The following is a 21,192-nucleotide window of genomic DNA, read 5'->3' as shown; positions in this document are numbered from 1 at the left end:
GCACAGTCCTGGTTGTCGACGTCTTGTCGCCCAGGCCATGGACGCGCCACCTTTCCCGGCTTACCTCCTCCACCTTGCCGAAAGCCATGAACGCCGTCCGTATGTCCTCGTCTGCAACGCCATAGAGCAGCCAGTGAAGCCTAAGCTTCACCTGCTGGTCTTGCGGGTCCACGATGACACACCGTCTTCCCTTCACTTGCAGTTCCTTAAGGGCCATGAGGCGCTTCGTCGCAGTGGCGTCAGACAGGGTCACCGCCCAGACGTGGTTTATCTGGTACGCCCCTATGCATACCACGTCCGGCAGCAGTCCCGTCGGCAGAAGGGCGTCTCTAAAATCTTCGACCTTGTAAGGTCTGGCGCGTACATCACCGTGTAAAAACACGGTGTTAAAGGCAACTCGTCCTTTCGGCAGCTGAGGCAAAATAAACGGATAATCCTTATCGTCGTCGGTGATCCTGTTTCCGCGACCAAAAGTGGTCGCTGTCGCTGCCCCGGAAGAGGCCATGACCCTACGATCCGAACAGCTCGGCTGGCGGATGCAGAATGAATGAACAACTGACGCCCTGTGGCAGGCTGCTCTACAGCGTTTGGATCATTCTGCTTTATCTCACAGCTCCTTTAGAAAAAATAAGCTGCGTCGGCCGGGAATCGAACCCGGGCCACCCGCGTGGCAGGCGAGTATTCTACCACTGAACCACCGACGCCTTGTGGCAGGTTCCTATGCAGTTTTCGGATCATTCTGCTTTATCGCACAGCTCCTTTAAAACAAAGGAAGCTGCGCCGGCCGGGAATCGAACCCGGGCCACCCGCGTGGCAGGCCAGTATTTTACTACTGAACAACTGACGCCCTGTGGCAGGCTGCTCTACAGCGTTTGGATCATTCGCTTTATCTCACAGCTCCTTTAGAAAAAATAAGCTGCGTCGGCCGGGAATCGAACCCGGGCCACCCGCGTGGCAGGCGAGTATTCTACCACTGAACCACCGACGCCCTGTGGCAGGTTCCTATGCAGTGTTCGGATCATTCTGCTTTATCGCACAGCTCCTTTAAAACAAAGGAAGCTGGGCCGGCCGGGAATCGAACCCGGGCCACCCGCGTGGCAGGCCAGTATTTTACTACTGAACCACCAACGCTTTTTTTTCTTTATTTCCTCGTTACAGAAATGCCATGCGAATACATTGTGAAAAGAGAATCAGCTTAGCTTATGCTGACTCTCTAAAATTAAAATCGCTTGAATTTAGCCAACTCATCGAACAGCGGCAACCAATCGGGCGGTTCTTTCTGGGCTTTGTACACTTCACGCATGTAGACGACACTTTCAATAAAGTTTTCTCGCGCACAATGGGCATTCACATCAGCATGACATACCGACATTCTTGTGGACCATATACTATGGAGGCTCAGCAGCATAATAAGGTCATATGGAATATCGTTATTGCCTGTGTCTAAGTATCTGATACCACGTGGGGTTATTGGTAATGCTTTCTTTATTGTTTGTTGTAAGATGTCCCAATGAAAAAAGGGATCCCAACAATCAATGAAGACGTGATCGACAGTCTCTGGTTTTTTACACAATATACAATCGGTGGTCCCCGGCACATATATTCCCTTGTCTGCCAGCCAAGTCTTTACAGGCAAGGTATTTGTGTGGAGTTTGAAGAAGAATGATTTTACCGATGGTTTCACAGGCATTCTTTTGACCCTTTTGAGGACATCATCGCCTGAACCTCCATAGTATGCTAACCTATATATTGGAACTGGCATTAATGAGTCTATCATATCATGGTACAATTTCTTTCTTTTGACGGAACTTAAATATTCTAGCGAGAATCGAACACTAAGCATACGGAAAGATAACACTACTTCCTGAAGGAAACCTTTCACTGGAGGGGATTCAACATTCGAACACGAAACAATGAAGTCAGGTAACAGATTACCTAATCGCACTTGTGTCATGGTGCGCAAAAATGGATCACTGTGGTTCCGCAAGAACATAAACCGCGATACAATCTGGCGCACAAATAGGTGTGACAGTCCAAGACTACCGCTGCGAACTGATCTGAACAGATTAGAGCGGCTGCAGCGTTCCCAAGTTGAGTTCCAAATGAACACAGCAAACACTCGATGCAGTTTCTGTACATTCACTCGCGAAATGAATAGCGCTTGTAGTATGTACCATATTTTTGCAACCAGAAAAATGTTGCACACAGTGGAGCGCGCGAACATTGAGAGATTGCGCCCTTGCCATGCCAGCGCTTTTTCCTTCGCCGTCTGTGTTTCCTGTTCCCAGAACTGCTTACTGTCTCTGTAATGCTCAAGCGGCACGCCAAGATATTTCACAGGCATGGTCACCCACTGTATGTTTGCGAAACTGCGTGGTTTGCTTTGCCACGCGCCATGCCAAAACCCGATGCACTTATCCCAGTTTATGGCAGTACCTGTTTTTTCACAATAAGTTTTCGCCAGAGTTACCACTTCGCTGACACTGTCATAGTCATCGCAAAACACTGCTAGATCGTCTGCGTAGGAAAGCACTTTCACCTCACTTTGCTGTAATTTGAAACCTCTTATTTTCTCGTTCTCTTTAATGGCTAAGCAAAAAGGCTCCAGGTATATTGCGAAAGGCAAAGACGAAATTGGGCACCCCTGTTTCAGAGATGAGCAGACATTGACACTTCTCGTGAGACTCTTGTTAATAATCAGCCGTGTGCTGCAGTCTGTGTACACCATTTTTAAGCCATCTATAATCACTGATCCTATGTTCGTGTATTCTAAAATCTCGAAGAGAATATCATGAGCCACACGGTCAAATGCCTTCTCCAGGTCTAGCTGCAACATTGCAACTTTACCCTCGAAAGCATCGACGCATTCTAGAATGCTCCTGGCGACGTGTACATTGGTAGTTATTGTGCGCCCTTTAATCCCACACGTTTGGTGGGTGCCAACTAAAAGTTTTATTACGCTCTGTAACCTTTTCGCCAGTATTTTCATAAAAATATTATAGTCAGTGTTCGCAAGGCTAATGGGACGGTACGATGCAACAGACAAGCGCTTTACAGGATCGTCAGATTTTGGGATCAGGACCATCTGAGCTGTTCGGAATGACGCGGGTATTCGGTTGTTTTTGTAGGACTGCACTAAAAATTTCTTCATAATTAGTGCTATTTCTGCTTTAAATGTTTTGTAGAAAGCTGCGCTTAATCCGTCCGGCCCAGGTGCCTTTCCTGAGCCTAGTTCTTCTATAGCAGCTTCAACTTCACGCACAGTTATAGTCGCTTCGATCACAGTGTTCCGCGTTTTACTCATTTTCAAGGACTAAGCCATGCTCGGCTAGATAGAGCTTATGTGTCATTGGAACTGGTGCCGTTATGCAAAACGTACGAGAACAGGCAAGTCTCTTTTAGTGACCACAGTTTGGTTGCCTTCAAAATAGGAACAAAAGAACGAAAAAGAAACTTCTCATGGGATTTGTGGAAATTTAACGATAAGCTACTCAACGATGACTGTTTCGTAAATGACATTAAAGAAAAACTTGGACGATTGATTGTAGCTGAAGAGAAATATGTAGTCACCATGTGGGAAGATGTTAAAAATGAATTGAAGATGTGTGCAACAGAAAGGGCAACTAAACTGAAACAAGAAGAAAAACGGAAAGAAAAAGCCCTGAGGAATAAACTCGACTTTCTACTTAATGTAGAAAGCACAGAACCTGGCCAAGTCATGAAGGAAATCAAGGAAGTTAAAAACCAGTTAGAAATCATCGACACAGAGAAGTACCGTGGTGCCATGATAAGATCCCGTGCAGAAAGATTGTGGCAAGGGGAAACACCGAATAAACGTGCGCTAGGTGACGAGAAAGCTTACGCTCGTCGCAGTGATATAAAACAGATAAGCTACAATGACGAAGTAACGAGTGACCGCAGGACCATTGTACGCGCCTTTGTTGAACACTGAACCACCGACGCCCTGTGGCAGGTTCCTATGCAGTGTTCGGATCATTCTGCTTTATCGCACAGCTCCTTCAGAAAAAATAAGCTGCGTCGGCAGGGAATCGAACCCGGGCCACCCGCGTGGCAGGCGAGTATTCTACCACTGAACCACCGACGCCCTGTGGCAGGTTCCTATGCAGTGTTCGGATCATTCTGCTTTATCGCACAGCTCCTTTAAAACAAAGGAAGCTGCGCCGTCCGGGAATCGAACCGGGGCCACCCGCGTGGCAGGCCAGTATTTTCCTACTGAACAACCGACGCCCTGTGGCAGGTTACTCTACAGTGTTTGGATCATTCTGATTTATCTCACAGCTCCTTTAGAAAAAATAAGCTGCGTCGGCCGGGAATCGAACCCGGGCCACCCGCGTGGCAGGCGAGTATTCTACCACTGAACCACCGACGCCCTGTGGCAGGTTCCTATGCAGTGTTCGGATCATTCTGCTTTATCGCACAGCTCCTTTAAAACAAAGGAAGGTGCGCCGGCCGGGAATCGAACCCGGGCCACCCGCGTGGCAGGCCAGTATTTTACTACTGAACAACTGACGCCCTGTGGCAGGCTGCTCTACAGCGTTTGGATCATTCGCTTTATCTCACAGCTCCTTTAGAAAAAATAAGCTGCGTCGGCCGGGAATCGAACCCTGGCCACCCGCGTGGCAGGCGAGTATTCTACCACTGAACCACCGACGCCCTGTGGCAGGTTCCTATGCAGTGTTCGGATCATTCTGCTTTATCGCACAGCTCCTTTAAAACAAAGGAAGCTGGGCCGGCCGGGAATCGAACCCGGGCCACCCGCGTGGCAGGCCAGTATTTTACTACTGAACCACCGACGACCTGTGGCAGGTTGCTCTACAGTGTTTGGATCATTCTGCTTTATCTCACAGCTCCTTTAGAAAAAATAAGCTGCGTCGGCCGGGAATCGAACCCGGGCCACCCGCGTGGCAGGCGAGTATTCTACCACTGAACCACCGACGCCTTGTGGCAGGTTCCTATGCAGTTTTCGGATCATTCTGCTTTATCGCACAGCTCCTTTAAAACAAAGGAAGCTGCGCCGGCCGGGAATCGAACCCGGGCCACCCGCGTGGCAGGCCAGTATTTTACTACTGAACAACTGACGCCCTGTGGCAGGCTGCTCTACAGCGTTTGGATCATTCGCTTTATCTCACAGCTCCTTTAGAAAAAATAAGCTGCGTCGGCCGGGAATCGAACCCGGGCCACCCGCGTGGCAGGCGAGTATTCTACCACTGAACCACCGACGCCCTGTGGCAGGTTCCTATGCAGTGTTCGGATCATTCTGCTTTATCGCACAGCTCCTTTAAAACAAAGGAAGCTGGGCCGGCCGGGAATCGAACCCGGGCCACCCGCGTGGCAGGCCAGTATTTTACTACTGAACCACCGACGACCTGTGGCAGGTTGCTCTACAGTGTTTGGATCATTCTGCTTTATCTCACAGCTCCTTTAGAAAAAATAAGCTGCGTCGGCCGGGAATCGAACAAGGGCCACCCGCGTGGCAGGCGAGTATTCTACCACGGAACCACCGACGCCTTGTGGCAGGTTCCTATGCAGTTTTCGGATCATTCTGCTTTATCGCACAGCTCCTTTAAAACAAAGGAAGCTGCGCCGGCCGGGAATAGAACCCGGGCCTCCCGCGTGGCAGGCGAGTATTCTACCACTGAACCACCAACGCTTTTTTTTCTTTATTTCCTCGTTACAGAAATGCCATGCGAATACATTGTGAAAAGAGAATCAGCTTAGCTTATGCTGACTCTCTAAAATTAAAATCGCTTGAATTTAGCCAACTCATCGAACAGCGGCAACCAATCGGGCGGTTCTTTCTGGGCTTTGTACACTTCACGCATGTAGACGACACTTTCAATAAAGTTTTCTCGCGCACAATGGGCATTCACATCAGCATGACATACCGACATTCTTGTGGACCATATACTATGGAGGCTCAGCAGCATAATAAGGTCATATGGAATATCGTTATTGCCTGTGTCTAAGTATCTGATACCACGTGGGGTTATTGGTAATGCTTTCTTTATTGTTTGTTGTAAGATGTCCCAATGAAAAAAGGGATCCCAACAATCAATGAAGACGTGATCGACAGTCTCTGGTTTTTTACACAATATACAATCGGTGGTCCCCGGCACATATATTCCCTTGTCTGCCAGCCAAGTCTTTACAGGCAAGGTATTTGTGTGGAGTTTGAAGAAGAATGATTTTACCGATGGTTTCACAGGCATTCTTTTGACCCTTTTGAGGACATCATCGCCTGAACCTCCATAGTATGCTAACCTATATATTGGAACTGGCATTAATGAGTCTATCATATCATGGTACAATTTCTTTCTTTTGACGGAACTTAAATATTCTAGCGAGAATCGAACACTAAGCATACGGAAAGATAACACTACTTCCTGAAGGAAACCTTTCACTGGAGGGGATTCAACATTCGAACACGAAACAATGAAGTCAGGTAACAGATTACCTAATCGCACTTGTGTCATGGTGCGCAAAAATGGATCACTGTGGTTCCGCAAGAACATAAACCGCGATACAATCTGGCGCACAAATAGGTGTGACAGTCCAAGACCACGGCTGCGAACTGATCTGAACAGATTAGAGCGGCTGCAGCGTTCCCAAGTTGAGTTCCAAATGAACACAGCAAACACTCGATGCAGTTTCTGTACATTCACTCGCGAAATGAATAGCGCTTGTAGTATGTACCATATTTTTGCAACCAGAAAAATGTTGCACACAGTGGAGCGCGCGAACATTGAGAGATTGCGCCCTTGCCATGCCAGCGCTTTTTCCTTCGCCGTCTGTGTTTCCTGTTCCCAGAACTGCTTACTGTCTCTGTAATGCTCAAGCGGCACGCCAAGATATTTCACAGGCATGGTCACCCACTGTATGTTTGCGAAACTGCGTGGTTTGCTTTGCCACGCGCCATGCCAAAACCCGATGCACTTATCCCAGTTTATGGCAGTACCTGTTTTTTCACAATAAGTTTTCGCCAGAGTTACCACTTCGCTGACACTGTCATAGTCATCGCAAAACACTGCTAGATCGTCTGCGTAGGAAAGCACTTTCACCTCACTTTGCTGTAATTTGAAACCTCTTATTTTCTCGTTCTCTTTAATGGCTAAGCAAAAAGGCTCCAGGTATATTGCGAAAGGCAAAGACGAAATTGGGCACCCCTGTTTCAGAGATGAGCAGACATTGACACTTCTCGTGAGACTCTTGTTAATAATCAGCCGTGTGCTGCAGTCTGTGTACACCATTTTTAAGCCATCTATAATCACTGATCCTATGTTCGTGTATTCTAAAATCTCGAAGAGAATATCATGAGCCACACGGTCAAATGCCTTCTCCAGGTCTAGCTGCAACATTGCAACTTTACCCTCGAAAGCATCGACGCATTCTAGAATGCTCCTGGCGACGTGTACATTGGTAGTTATTGTGCGCCCTTTAATCCCACACGTTTGGTGGGTGCCAACTAAAAGTTTTATTACGCTCTGTAACCTTTTCGCCAGTATTTTCATAAAAATATTATAGTCAGTGTTCGCAAGGCTAATGGGACGGTACGATGCAACAGACAAGCGCTTTACAGGATCGTCAGATTTTGGTATCAGGACCATCTGAGCTGTTCGGAATGACGCGGGTATTCGGTTGTTTTTGTAGGACTGCACTAAAAATTTCTTCATAATTAGTGCTATTTCTGCTTTAAATGTTTTGTAGAAAGCTGCGCTTAATCCGTCCGGCCCAGGTGCCTTTCCTGAGCCTAGTTCTTCTATAGCAGCTTCAACTTCACGCACAGTTATAGTCGCTTCGATCACAGTGTTCCGCGTTTTACTCATTTTCAAGGACTAAGCCATGCTCGGCTAGATAGAGCTTATGTGTCATTGGAACTGGTGCCGTTATGCAAAACGTACGAGAACAGGCAAGTCTCTTTTAGTGACCACAGTTTGGTTGCCTTCAAAATAGGAACAAAAGAACGAAAAAGAAACTTCTCATGGGATTTGTGGAAATTTAACGATAAGCTACTCAACGATGACTGTTTCGTAAATGACATTAAAGAAAAACTTGGACGATTGATTGTAGCTGAAGAGAAATATGTAGTCACCATGTGGGAAGATGTTAAAAATGAATTGAAGATGTGTGCAACAGAAAGGGCAACTAAACTGAAACAAGAAGAAAAACGGAAAGAAAAAGCCCTGAGGAATAAACTCGACTTTCTACTTAATGTAGAAAGCACAGAACCTGGCCAAGTCATGAAGGAAATCAAGGAAGTTAAAAACCAGTTAGAAATCATCGACACAGAGAAGTACCGTGGTGCCATGATAAGATCCCGTGCAGAAAGATTGTGGCAAGGGGAAACACCGAATAAACGTGCGCTAGGTGACGAGAAAGCTTACGCTCGTCGCAGTGATATAAAACAGATAAGCTACAATGACGAAGTAACGAGTGACCGCAGGACCATTGTACGCGCCTTTGTTGAACACTGAACCACCGACGCCCTGTGGCAGGTTCCTATGCAGTGTTCGGATCATTCTGCTTTATCGCACAGCTCCTTCAGAAAAAATAAGCTGCGTCGGCAGGGAATCGAACCCGGGCCACCCGCGTGGCAGGCGAGTATTCTACCACTGAACCACCGACGCCCTGTGGCAGGTTCCTATGCAGTGTTCGGATCATTCTGCTTTATCGCACAGCTCCTTTAAAACAAAGGAAGCTGCGCCGGCCGGGAATCGAACCCGGGCCACCCGCGTGGCAGGCCAGTATTTTACTACTGAACCACCGACGCCCTGTGGCAGGTTGCTCTACAGTGTTTGGATCATTCTGCTTTATCTCACAGCTCCTTTCAAAAAAAAAAAAAAGAAGCTGCGTCGGCCGGGAATCGAACCTGGGCCACCCGTGTGGCAAGCGAGTATTCTACCACTGAACCACCGACGCGTTTTCTTTTTTACTTCCAGCTTGGCTACAAGCCTCAAAAGTGTTTTTGATCATAGATCACACTCGTTTTATATGTGTCAAAGTATCAAGCATTGACACCACAGCTTCATCACAGTCATTTATCTTGTACAAGTCACGTACCTTCACAACCATTTCCACAAAATATTCATACACAGTTCGGCCTTTAACATCACAATGTCTATATGCCAACAGACTACGCCAGACTGCGCGCAGTCCAAGTAAAAAGATGACATCCATCTGTTTAAAATCGCGTTCAGGGGGTAAAAAACGAATGCCATGTGGATTTAAGGGGTAGGTCTATCTTTAACGTTCTCTGTAATATATCTCAAAAGAATATGGCATTATTACAATCAAGGAAAACATGTTCAATCGTTTCAGCTTTGTTGCATAGAAAGCATCTGCTTCCCCATGGCACATAAATCCCTCTTTCCTCTAGCCACGTTTTAACAGGCAAGGTTCCCGTGTGCAGCTTAAAGAAGAATGTTTTAACGTTTGCCAGTATACACATATTTTTAACCCTTTTAAGTACGTCTTTCCCAGGCCCTTCTTGAAGAATTAACCGATACAATGGAACAGGGAATACACTTTCAATGAAATCCTTCATAAGACGCTTTCTTTTTACATTGGAGAGGCACTCAAGGAAAAATCGTGCCCTAAGGAAATGATAGGACGTTAGAACTTCACGCAAGAACCTCGCAATTGTGTAGTGAGGGCCAATGGCTGAAGAAACAAAAGATCAGGCATAGAAACTGTTAACATGGTTTGAAAAAAACAACACAGAAACGGGTCTCTTTCGTCCGTTATCAATATGAAACGTGATACAACTTGCTGAAGAAACAAGTGGCACTCCGACAAACCACCTTTCTTTACTCGACGAAACAAATTTGTCCTTGATGTTCGCTCCTACGTAGAACACCAGATAAACGTGGCAAAGATTCGGTGAGATTTTTGAATGTGCTTACGTGTACAATGCAGTACCTGCAGAAGATACATAATTTTCGCAACTAGAAAAACATTACTAATAGTGGCACGTGCAAAAATCTACTATTCATGGCCACCCCATGCTTCAGCCATCGCACGCATTTCATCCGTTTTTTCGAGCCAGAGTGACTCGTTCTCACGATACCCATCCAAAGGTACCCCCAGGTAAGTGCTAGGTGTCGTGAGCCACCGAATATTTTCAAATACACCGGGCGTGGCATTCAAAAGCCATGCCAGAGACCAATACTCTTTTGCTTATTGATTTCACTGCCGCTTTTCTCGCAAAACCTTTCATTAATTCTTAATAATGAGCTAACACTCTCCCTATCTGCAGCAGATAGGGCAACGTCATCGGCATAAGCTAGAACACGTACTTCACAGGACTCTATCTTAAACCCCCTGATTTCTGTACTCTTAACTATTTTTCTACAGAGGGGCTCCAAAAATAAAGCACAAAGTAAACGACTTAACGGACAACCCTGTCGAACGGAAGAAAGTACCTGTATGCGTTGTGATAGTTCACCATTAACAATTAAATTGGTACATGAGCTTTGATATGCCATTTTGATGTCTTTACACATGACAGAACCAACCTACAGTGTTTGGATCATTCTGCTTTATCTCACAGCTCCTTTCAACAAAGGAAGCTGCGACGGCCGGGAAACGAACCCGGGCAACCCGCGTGGCAGGCGAGTATTCTACCACTGAACCACCGACACTTTTTTTTCTTCTTCGTTGCCTGTTTACATAATAATGAAAACAACATCAAAAATGATATCAAAACTTTCTGAAATTGGTCAAATCATCAAACAGCGTTACCCAATCAGGAGGTTCTGGCTGTGCACGGTAAACCTCTCGCATATACGCTACGTGTTCAATAATATTTTCCCTTATAGGCTGAGCGTTAGTGTCGGCATGTCTTACCGACATTCTAGTTTTCCATATACTATGGAGTCTGAGTACCATTATCAAGTCGTAGGGAATGTCGCCGTGATTCTCAACTGGTAAATATCGAATTCTATGTGGTGTAATCGGCAAGTCCTTTTTGATAGTTCGCTGAAGGATGTCCCAGTGAAATATGGGATCCCAGCATTCAATAAATACATGGTTTATTGTCTGTGGTTTCTTGTATAATGGGCAGTTTAATGTCCACGGCAAAATGATTCCTTTGTCTTATAGTCATGTTTTTGCGGGTAAAGTATATTTGTATGGAGCTTGAAGAAGGATTTTACATGCGGCCGTATCGGACTTTAACCCGTTTTAAGACGTCATGTCCACAGCCTCCAGTGTATAGGGTTCTGTACATTGGCAGAGGTAACATCACATCCAGTAAATCTTTGTAGAGCTTTTTCTTTTTTACCGTACTCAAGTATTCTGAAGAAAATATAACCTTAAGCATGCGAAAGGCAACAACACCTTCGCACCAATAACCTTTTATAGAATGCATCGCAATCTTATTTGTAGAAACGATGAATTCAGGTAGGGCATTGTGTAAGCAAACTTGCGTAACTGGGCGCAAAAATCGGTCACACTGATCTCTTAAAAATATAAAACGTGACACAATTTGTCTGATAAAGAGGTGCGACAGACCAAGCCCTCCTTTTCTGACGGACAAAAACAGATTAGTTCGACTGGTTCGCTCCCAACTTCCTCCCCAAATAAACGCTGCAAACATTCGATTAATCATTTGTAGGTTAGTACCCGACATGAACAATACTTGCATTACATACCGTAACTTGGCAACTAAGAATAGATTACAAGTAGTTCCACAGGCAAACATTGACAGATTTCTACCTTGCCATCCCTGTATCTTCTCTTTCACGCGTTCCGTTTCCTCGTTCCAGTATAGCTCGGTGTCATCATAACATTGTAATGGGACACCTAAGTACGTTGTTGCCATTGCTGTCCATTGGATTCCAGCGAATAATTCAGGCTTTTCGCTCCACTCTCCATGCCAGAAACCTACGGTCTTCTCCAAATTGATCTTACAGCCAGATTCACCAGTCAAGCTAACCTCCACTTTGATGCTTTCTTGATCTTCGCAAAAGACAGCAATGTCATCAGCGTATGCAAGCACCTTGACTTCTGTCGTTTCAATCATAAAATCACGTACACTTTGACTATTAATTAAACTCAAGCAGAAAGGTTCTAGGTAAATATCAAATAGTAATTGAGAAATTGCACATCCCTGCCTCACACTGGAGAGAAGCTGGATAGGTTCACTTTTTGTTTATAGTGATGCGTGTGCTTCACTCTGAGTAGGCCACATTTACCCATTCTAATATCACTACGCCTACATTAACATATTCTAATATTGAAAATATTACTTCATGTGACACCCCCCCATTGTCAAACGCTTTCTCCAAATCCAGTTGCAACACTGCAACCTGATATGAGAGATCATCACAGCACTCAAGAACACAACGAGCTACAGGTGTATGGGTGGAAATTGTTCTGCCTTTGATTCCACATGTTTGATGCTGTCCCACTAGTCTTGTTACAACACTTTGAAGTCTCTTTGCTGAAACTTTCGTGATTATTTTGTAATCACAGTTTGTGAGGCTTATTGGTCGATAAGACTTTACTGAGAACACTTTAACCGGATCCTCGCACTTAGGGATGAGCACTATATGAGCGGTTCGAAACGATGGTGGCATTCGCTGTGTTGCATACATTTCCTTGGAGACATTATGCAATAATTGGCTGAGCTGAAATTTGAAAGCCTTGTAAAAGGGCGCACTTAAACCATCAGGCCCAGGAGCTTTTCCTGCACCAAGTCCATCTATAGCGTCTTCAATTTCTCGCAATGTGATTGGAAATTCCAGGCTTGCTTTAATGTCGTCTTCTAAACGTGGCATACGATGAAGAAAATCTCGCTCAAACCCGTCTATTTTTTTCTTGTTCGCAAGCAGTTCACAATAATAATCTATGAATGCTCACTCTATCATTGTGGGTTCGGACGTTTCCTCGTTTTGATATATTATTGCTTGTATTTCATTTTTTGTGGCGTATCTCTTTTTGTCACTTAGCTCCCGTTTAGTGGACGTTTTCCCATTCCACAATCGTCCCGATCGCGCTCATACCATGGCTCCCTTGTATCGTTCTTGGTCGATAAGTTCGAGCTTATTTTTTGTTTCTTTTATCTGCTTCATGCCAGATCCAGCGTTCTCACACTCTGTAGCCATGCGAAATTCTAGTTCGCTAGTTAATTCTTTTTCTTCTTGTTTTTCCTTGCGGCCCAGAGCAGTGGCTTTTTCTGTCGCTTTCATCTGAACATCAGTTTTGAGAGTTTCCCATGTTTCAATACAGTGATGAGTTAGCGCTGTCATAGAGGGAATTGATCATTTCACTTAAATCGCTCATAAAACTTTCGTCATCAAGCAGTTTGGTATTAAATTTCCAAAGTTCCCAATTAAATTTCATTTCTTTTTGCTTTTGCCCTAAATCAAACGTCCCTAGACTATAATCAGAAAACGATACATGTTTAATCTCGTAACTTTGACACAATGGCACTGGCTGCATGCAATATAAGATAGGTCTAATCCCGCATGACTTTCACCTTGATAGTGCGTATAAACGGTAGCTTTCCCCGTCGTTAACAGAATACCCACACCTTCCAATTCATAATCATTCACAAGCGCATTCAAAAACTGTGCGCTTGTATCCCTTCGTTTCATTTGTTTAGCTGGGTCTAGTGCTCTGCACACACAATTAAAATTCCCCATCAATATTAGGTATCGCTCGCACTTCAGGTATTCTTCTAACTGTCGAAAAAAATTCTACGTGCACATTCGTCATTTGGAGCATACACGCACAAAATGCGCCACTTATAGCTAGCAAAAGAACAATCAAGTATCACAAATCCGCCAGTTCCCCATATCATAACTTGTTCCTCTATAGTGCTAGTACTGTTACGAACAAATAGCGCGCAGCCTCCAGAGGTGCCAACCGCATGACACATGCAGGCGTTATACAGTGCTCTAAATGGCTGCACCATGCGGTCCGCCTGTTCCTGCCCTTCCACCTTTGTCTCTTGTACGGCGACAATATCTAAATAATTTTCATGAAAAAGCCGGCTTAACTGGTACTGGCGTCTCCTGCTCGCCAAACGGCGAACGTTTAAAGTGCCTAGACGAAGAGGCTTCTTAAGGTTAAGTGACATGGTTAAACCGAAACAGGTGGACCGCACGGAGTTTACCTTAATCTTTTATGTTGCCACATGGTCGATTATTTCCTGCGACGGGCAACATCGCGTCCAGCCAGCAGTTCTCGGGTCGATGCAACTGTGGCTCTGTTACTAGCCGACTTGACGCCATGGTAGGTGCTCGGTGATCGTTAGTGGTGGAATCGTTGTGCTGTGCGTTGACCCTCGTTGTTACGAGGGCTTATTTTCCTCAGTTTTCCGGTCAGGAGGGAGGCTGGTTTTCGGTTTGAAGCTGGCTCGTCTGCCCACTTGAAGGCCGGCCTTCATGACTGTCTTGGTGGGCCGTTCTTCTCCGCTACTTGCACTGCGCTTGTTCATTTCATTGCCTGCATCGTCGCGCGGTCTCTTGGTAGAAGCACCAGGCTCAAATTCCATGGCCTGCGCGTCGGCTTTTGCTTCCTGACCCAACACTGCTTCTACCAGTTTGACTTTTTCCCCCTTTTGTGTTTCTCCCGTCACAGGGACTCCGTTTGTCTGCGGTGTGGTGTTATAAGCAAAAACACCTTTCCACGCGTCGGTAAGGGCAACTTCTTGTTTTTCAGCCTTTGTGTCGGCCTGCTTTCGCCCACCAGCGGCTTTTTAGGAGTCTGCTTCATCCATTATGAGCTGTAGGTCCGCGTCCTTCGTTGCTTTTCCGGTGATGCTTGCATATGTGGTCACGCAGTCCAGGTCGTTGTGGCCGAAGCGCCTACACTGGGAACAGCGAGGCACACGACAGTCACGTCGAATGTGGCCGGTGGTGTTGCAGCGGAGGCATACTGGTGCTCGGTTTGGCACAGCAACTAGGCCGAGTTCGCTTCCTACATGCTACTGGTGAGGTAGGTCGTCGATAGTGACGCCGGCTCCCAATTTCATGGCGACTAGGTGGGTTGTAGATGCTCTTTCCGTGATACCACGTACGCGCCGTTTTTCCTTCGTTACTTCCGTAACCTTTCCATGCGGGGTCAAGGCAGCTCGCACTTCATAATCATTGACCCCCTAAAGAAGCCAGTGCAGCTTCATTCTTAAGCCTTGGTCGTTGGGGTTAACTACCAGGCACCGGCGACTCTTGACTTGGAATTCTCCTTTTGACAACATTTTCTTCGTTGCATCAGCGCTCTTGAATGTCACGGCCCAAACGTGATTCATCCTGTACGCCCCCAAAGCGATAACGTCGGGAAGCGCTCCAAGATTTTCCAAGGCTACGCGAAAACCTTCCACTCGGTATGGGCGCACCCGTAAATCCGCATGAAGAAAAACGGTATCCATAACAACCTGACCAGTTGGCAGTTGAGGCTATACAACTTGGTAGTCTTGGTAGACCGAAGCAAAAGACCTGTTACCGCGGCTTGAAAGGGCCGGTGAATCCACTCCTTGGGAGTCCATGTTACCCACGTCCGAACACAACGGTGGCGGGAAGTGGAATCCCACTGAACCACCAACGCCCGGTAACAGGCTCCTTATACAGCGTTTGGATCATTCTGCTTTATCTCGCAGCTCCTTTCCAAAACGGAAGCTGCGTCGGCCAGGAATCGAACCCGGGCCACCCACGTGGCAGGCGAGTATTCTACCACTGAACCACCAACGCCCTGTGGCAGGTTTCTATAGAGTGTTTGGATCATTCCGCTTTGTTACACAGCTCCTTTTAAAAGGAAAGTACGTCAGCCGGGAACAGAACCCGGGCCACCTGGGTGGCAGGTGACTATTCTACCCCTGAACCACCCACGCCCTGTGGCAGGTACCTATACAGTGTTTGGGTCATTCTCCTTTATCTCACGGCACCTTTCAAAAAAGGAAGCCGCGTCGGCCGGGAATCGAACCCGGGCCACCCGCGTGGCAGGCTAGTATTCTACCGCTGAACCACCGATGCTTTCTCTGTTTCCTTTATTGCCTTTTTATGGTACAAGTGGAACACACATTCAAACGCTAAAACATGCCAACCACACTTTGGTTAGCATTACATATTAAGATCACTTCAGCTTGATCAAATCATCGAGAATAGCCACCCACTAGGGAGGCTCACTCTGGGCACGATATATTTACCGAATATATGCGACACTTTGAATGAAATTTATTCTCACTGGTCGGGCATCGACATCCGCATGTCGCACGGCCATTTTACTTTTCCGCAGACCGTGGAGACCAAGGAGCATGAACATGTCGTACGGAACTCCTCCTTCGTTATCTGTTGGCAAATATCGAATACCAAGAGGTGTAATCGGTAGTTCTTATTTAGGTGTACGTTGCAAGACATTCCAATCAGGGGCGTAGCCAGGGGAGGGGGGGCTTATGGGGCTCCCAGCCCCCCCTCCCCCTCGAAATTTTTTCGTGCTTTCCATGCACCGCCGACCAAAGCAACCACCGGCGCCGGAAATCAATCTGGATTTTGTCTAGAATGTCTTTTTCACCCTCGAAAAGACATTTCAGCGCGAGCATTGCGAACTCAGGCTGCATTTCGCGCCAAGGCCCATGTACCGGGAGTCATATAATTCATGAACATTGCGGTTATCGGCTCTTGTGCGCGCAATAAATGCCCAAGATTTTGAACCACCACCAGAAGGCGGAGCAGTTCGGCACTGCCTTGACTCATCTCATCCGGTAACACAATGACGGTGACGACTTCTTGTCTGCAATTGTGATTGAGGACGAATCATGGTGCCACTACTATGAGCCTGAAACACGACGGCGAAGCTTACAGTGGAAACATTCGAATTCACCACGCCCAAAGAAAGCAAAGGCCGTCATTTCCGCCGGAAAGGTGTTTACTTTTCTTTTTCGATCGTCAGGGACCATTACTGATAGAATTTGCTAAATCTTGAGAGGCTAACAATTGTTTCCGACATTATGAAACGCCGGAATGGCGGCGTGTCGCAATCAAGAACAAACGCCGCGGAAAATTGACGAAGGAGATCATCTTGCTCCACGACAATGGCCGTCCCCACGTCGCTGATATGGTTAATACAAAACTGGCAAAATTGAAGTGGGAAACGCTGCAGCATCCGCCATACAGCGCAGACCTGTCGCCTTGCGACTTCCACATTATGGGGGCAACCGAAAAATAAGCTCAAGGGAACCAGATTGGTGTCGGACGATGACGTGAAAGAGTCAGTTGCAGACTTTTTGAAGCAGGAACCCAAGGAGTTTTATGAGACGGGAACCACGCGACTCGTTAGTCAATGGGACAAATGTCTAAGTTCTCATGGAGACTACTTTTAAATGAAGTACCCCGCTAGTCATATATTCGCATTGGCTCAATTTCATTTCACTCACCCTCGTATATTTTGCAGAACTGCGTTTTATACGTGCTCTCCGTTGCGACTATAATTTCGGTGCAATTACTCATGATACCCGACCGGTGACAGCTACTCCTGCGTAATACATTGGAACAAACGACAACGTCATTGAGATTTTTCACTGGTCGTTGCATATGTACAAGAATGTAAACACGCGGTTCTGAACGACAGTTTCATTAACAGATTTGTACTCAACTTGTTCATTTCATGACCTTTACATTTTTCATATCAGCTGCATGCACTGCTTTGCTGGTTTCGAACTGATATAGTTCTATAGTTCGTGTGATATTTTCCTTACTTATTAAGTAGACAGAAAAAATGGAAGAATTGATATCAGTTATCTTGGGCGCAATTTTTGGCACATACGAGTATATTCTTCTATAAAAAAATGTATGTTTTACTTTTTTGGACATTGCGTAGCGTTCAAGAATTCGTTTGCAGCATCTTTGGCAATGGCAGTGCCGTTATTCATGCATTTTATCCCTTGACAAATTGTTTAAGAGGAGGCTTTAGCTCGGGCCCAACTCAGACGCGGCCTATTAAAATGTATGAAAAACGCAGAAGCGCTTTTCTGAGATAACCCCTGGATCGCTTTTAATGAAATTTGTTGCATTTGAAAGAGTTAAATTCTAGTGTCTCTTGGAAGCGGAATTTCGATTTAGGGCCTGAATATTGTTTTAAATATGTTGAAGAAATCGAAAGTTCCAAAAAAAGAATGGAAGCACGACGTTTACAAACTAATAGCTCTGGATCAAGAACAGATATCGCGGCTCTGTCAACGGCATATAATGTAACAGTCAAAGCGGACAAACTTGGTGTGTAAATTTGTATATTACATGAATTGGTTGCGTTGCGTACAAGTGTTCTGCAAAAGCCGTATTTCCATATTACTAAATTTTTTTGAGATTCAAGTGTAACAAATCAATTTTGACTGCTGTAGATGTGCTATTAGGTGCTATTCACAGAATTGTGATATGATTTTTTAATGTTGAGTTAGAGTTTTAAACTTGATTGTTTCGTTTGCTGAAAATGTGCTATAATGGCCAATTTTCAATAAAGAATTGACAACCTAAGTGAAAAATTCGAAACCAGCCCTTACTAGAACTCAAGTTTTCTTTTTTTTTTAAATGCAACAAACCTCGTCAAATTTGGTGCACTGGTTGCCGAGAAAAACGAATTCCCCTTTGACATGTATTTAGATAGGAGCACCCGAGCTAAGGCTTCCTCTTAAGGAGGAGGCCGAGCGGCAACTTGAGCCTCCCCCCCCCCCCCCCTCGAAAGAAATTTCTGGCTACGCCACTGATCCCAATTAAATATTGTATCCCAGAAATCGATGAAAACATGTTCGATGGGCTCCGGTTTATTGCAAAGTATGCAGTTTACTGTCCATGGCGCATAAATTCCTTTTTCGTCTAGCCATGTTCTTACGGGCAGCGGGTTTGTGTGTAGCTTAAAAAAACTTCCTTAGGGCGGGTCTAATCGGCATTTTTTTAACTCGTTTTAGTACATCACCTCCTTGGCCTCTCCAGTTTAGAGACTTGTACAGAGGTACTGGCAACATTGTGTCGATTAAATCTCTATACAACGTTTTTCTTGTCACAGAGCAAAGATAATCCATGGAAAACTGAGGACACAATATACAAAGTGAATCGACCACTTCGCGTAAATATTCCATAATACTTTCTCCCTTCACAACACTAGTCGTTACAACATATTGCGGCAATGCTTTCCCCAACCTGACTTGAATCACTGTGCGCAGAAAATCATTTGTCTAATCATGAAGAAAAGTAAAACGAGACACAGTTTGAGCGGAGGGGGGGGGGTCTAATAAACAAATGCGACAGGCCTAGCCCACCACTGCGGGCTGAAGGAAACAAACTGGTTCTGCCTACCCTCTCCCAACTAGATGCCCATATGAATACGGCAAAAACACGGTGCGTTTTTGAACATTTGAACGACACATTGATAATACTTGCAAAACATACCACAGTTTCGCTACTATGAAAAGGTTGCACACAGAATCGCGTCCAAACATTGACAAATCTTGGCCAAGCCAACCCTTTGATTTTTCACTCATTCTATCAGCTTTATCGGACCAGTACTGTGCAGTATCTTTATAGTGCGCGAGTGGCACTCCCAAGTACTTAGATGGCGTTGCTGACCCCCGGATATTTGTGAAGTGAGCTGGTATAATGCCCCAGTGACCGTGCCATATACCGATGCTCTTCTCCCAATCGATCCGAGATCCAGATTGTTCGTATTATTTCTTTACATGACGTAAAGCTTCAAGAACGCTGTCATGATCCTCGCAGAAGACTGCGATGTCATCAGCGTATGCCAGCACTTTGACTTCAGAAAGCTGTATCTTAAATCCTCGGATGTTGTTATTGCGTAGCACTGCTAAACAGAAAGGCTCGAGGTACAATGCAAAAAGCAATGGGCTTAGAGGACACAATTGTCTGAGGGAAGATCTCAGTGAAAGCTTTGCGCCGAGGGATTTGTTCATTATAATCTGTGTCGTGCATTGGTCGTACGCCATTTTTACACCATATAAAATAACTTTTCCGAGATTAACATATTCCAAAACAAGAAAATGAGCATCGTGGGACACACGGTCGAAGGCTTTCGCCAAGTCGAGTTGCAACAAAGCAACCTGTCTAGCGAAAGCGTTGCAACACTCTAGAACGCTTCGCGCTACGTGGCTGTTTGTAGTAATAGTGCGGCCTTTTATGCCGCAAGTCTAATGCGGACCGACCAGGTATGTAATGACTGTTTGAAGTCTCTTTGCCAACACCTTCATGAGTATGTTATAATCGGTATTTGTAAGGCTAATTGGCCTGTATTGCCCAAACGATAAAGGCGCCTTGTGATCGTCTATTTTCGCTATTAAACCCATTTGTGCACTTATGAAAGAGAGTGACAGTCACATAGTTTCATATGCCTGAGTGTATACATGTTTCAACATTTCAGCAAGCGTAGGTGCAATGAAACGCGGCTCCTAAACCATCAGGACCTGGTGATTTGCCTGCAGGGGGTTCGTTGATGGCGTGTTCTATTTCTCGTGCGCTTATCGGTACCTCGAGACTGGCTTTTACCTCGTCATCAACACACGGCATAAAATTTACGAAGCTCGCTTGGAACTCGGTTCCCACGTGGATTGGGACACCGAACAGTTTGCGGTAATGCTCGGTAAAGGCCTGTTTAATCATATTCGAGTCGGAAGTAACCTGATCATAATAATTTGTATTATTTCATTTTTCCTTGCGGACTTCTTTTCATCGCCAATAGCGCGTTTGTTCGGCTTTCCATCAACCCACAGTCTTTCCGTCCGTGTCCGAATGACAGCTGCTCTATATTTTTCCTTGTCGATAGCTTCCATCGCGCTTTTAACTGTTCTGATATCTTCACGAAATTTTCCACATTCCGCACTGTCCATGAAAATCAGAAAATTGAGTTCCTTCTGGAGCTCATTTTCTTCCATTTTTTCATTGTGTCGTCTAACAGTTCCTATTTCAATTCCGACCATTTTCACGCGAACCTTGAAGTCCTCCCATACTTCTGCCCAAGGTACACTCTCATTACTCAAGAAGTTTTTAATCTCGCGCTTTACATCATTTACAAATATGTCATCACTGAGGTGTTTTTCGTTAAATTTCCAAAGTGCCCAATCAAACCGCGACTTCTTTGACTTGGCACCAAGTGAAAACCACAGTATACTGTGATCGCTAAAGGACACGGGCTTCATAAGATAGTTATCACACGGAGGCACAAGATCCA

At 45.5% G+C, this 21,192-nt stretch overlaps 8 non-coding genes across 8 annotated transcripts; all 8 read right to left on the bottom strand.

Moving 5' to 3' along the window:
- Positions 1 to 633: 633 nt before the first annotated feature.
- Positions 634 to 704, bottom strand: TRNAG-GCC (transfer RNA glycine (anticodon GCC)). Its single transcript has one exon. It is a non-coding gene; the product is annotated as a tRNA-Gly (tRNA).
- A 213-nt stretch (positions 705 to 917) lies between these two features.
- TRNAG-GCC (transfer RNA glycine (anticodon GCC)) lies at positions 918 to 988 on the bottom strand. Its single transcript has one exon. It is a non-coding gene; the product is annotated as a tRNA-Gly (tRNA).
- Positions 989 to 4,034: 3,046 nt separating this feature from the next.
- On the bottom strand, positions 4,035 to 4,105 carry TRNAG-GCC (transfer RNA glycine (anticodon GCC)). Its single transcript has one exon. It is a non-coding gene; the product is annotated as a tRNA-Gly (tRNA).
- A 214-nt stretch (positions 4,106 to 4,319) lies between these two features.
- TRNAG-GCC (transfer RNA glycine (anticodon GCC)) lies at positions 4,320 to 4,390 on the bottom strand. Its single transcript has one exon. It is a non-coding gene; the product is annotated as a tRNA-Gly (tRNA).
- Positions 4,391 to 4,603: 213 nt separating this feature from the next.
- On the bottom strand, positions 4,604 to 4,674 carry TRNAG-GCC (transfer RNA glycine (anticodon GCC)). Its single transcript has one exon. It is a non-coding gene; the product is annotated as a tRNA-Gly (tRNA).
- Positions 4,675 to 4,888: 214 nt separating this feature from the next.
- On the bottom strand, positions 4,889 to 4,959 carry TRNAG-GCC (transfer RNA glycine (anticodon GCC)). Its single transcript has one exon. It is a non-coding gene; the product is annotated as a tRNA-Gly (tRNA).
- Positions 4,960 to 5,172: 213 nt separating this feature from the next.
- Positions 5,173 to 5,243, bottom strand: TRNAG-GCC (transfer RNA glycine (anticodon GCC)). The gene has a single exon. It is a non-coding gene; the product is annotated as a tRNA-Gly (tRNA).
- Positions 5,244 to 8,574: 3,331 nt separating this feature from the next.
- On the bottom strand, positions 8,575 to 8,645 carry TRNAG-GCC (transfer RNA glycine (anticodon GCC)). The gene has a single exon. It is a non-coding gene; the product is annotated as a tRNA-Gly (tRNA).
- Positions 8,646 to 21,192: the final 12,547 nt, after the last annotated feature.

Source organism: Dermacentor variabilis, chromosome 4 (genome assembly GCF_050947875.1).
Source record: "Dermacentor variabilis isolate Ectoservices chromosome 4, ASM5094787v1, whole genome shotgun sequence".
In the NCBI taxonomy this organism is placed as follows: domain Eukaryota; kingdom Metazoa; phylum Arthropoda; class Arachnida; order Ixodida; family Ixodidae; genus Dermacentor; species Dermacentor variabilis.
Note: the sequence above shows the minus strand (reverse complement) of the source record. Positions and strands in the feature narration are given on the sequence as shown.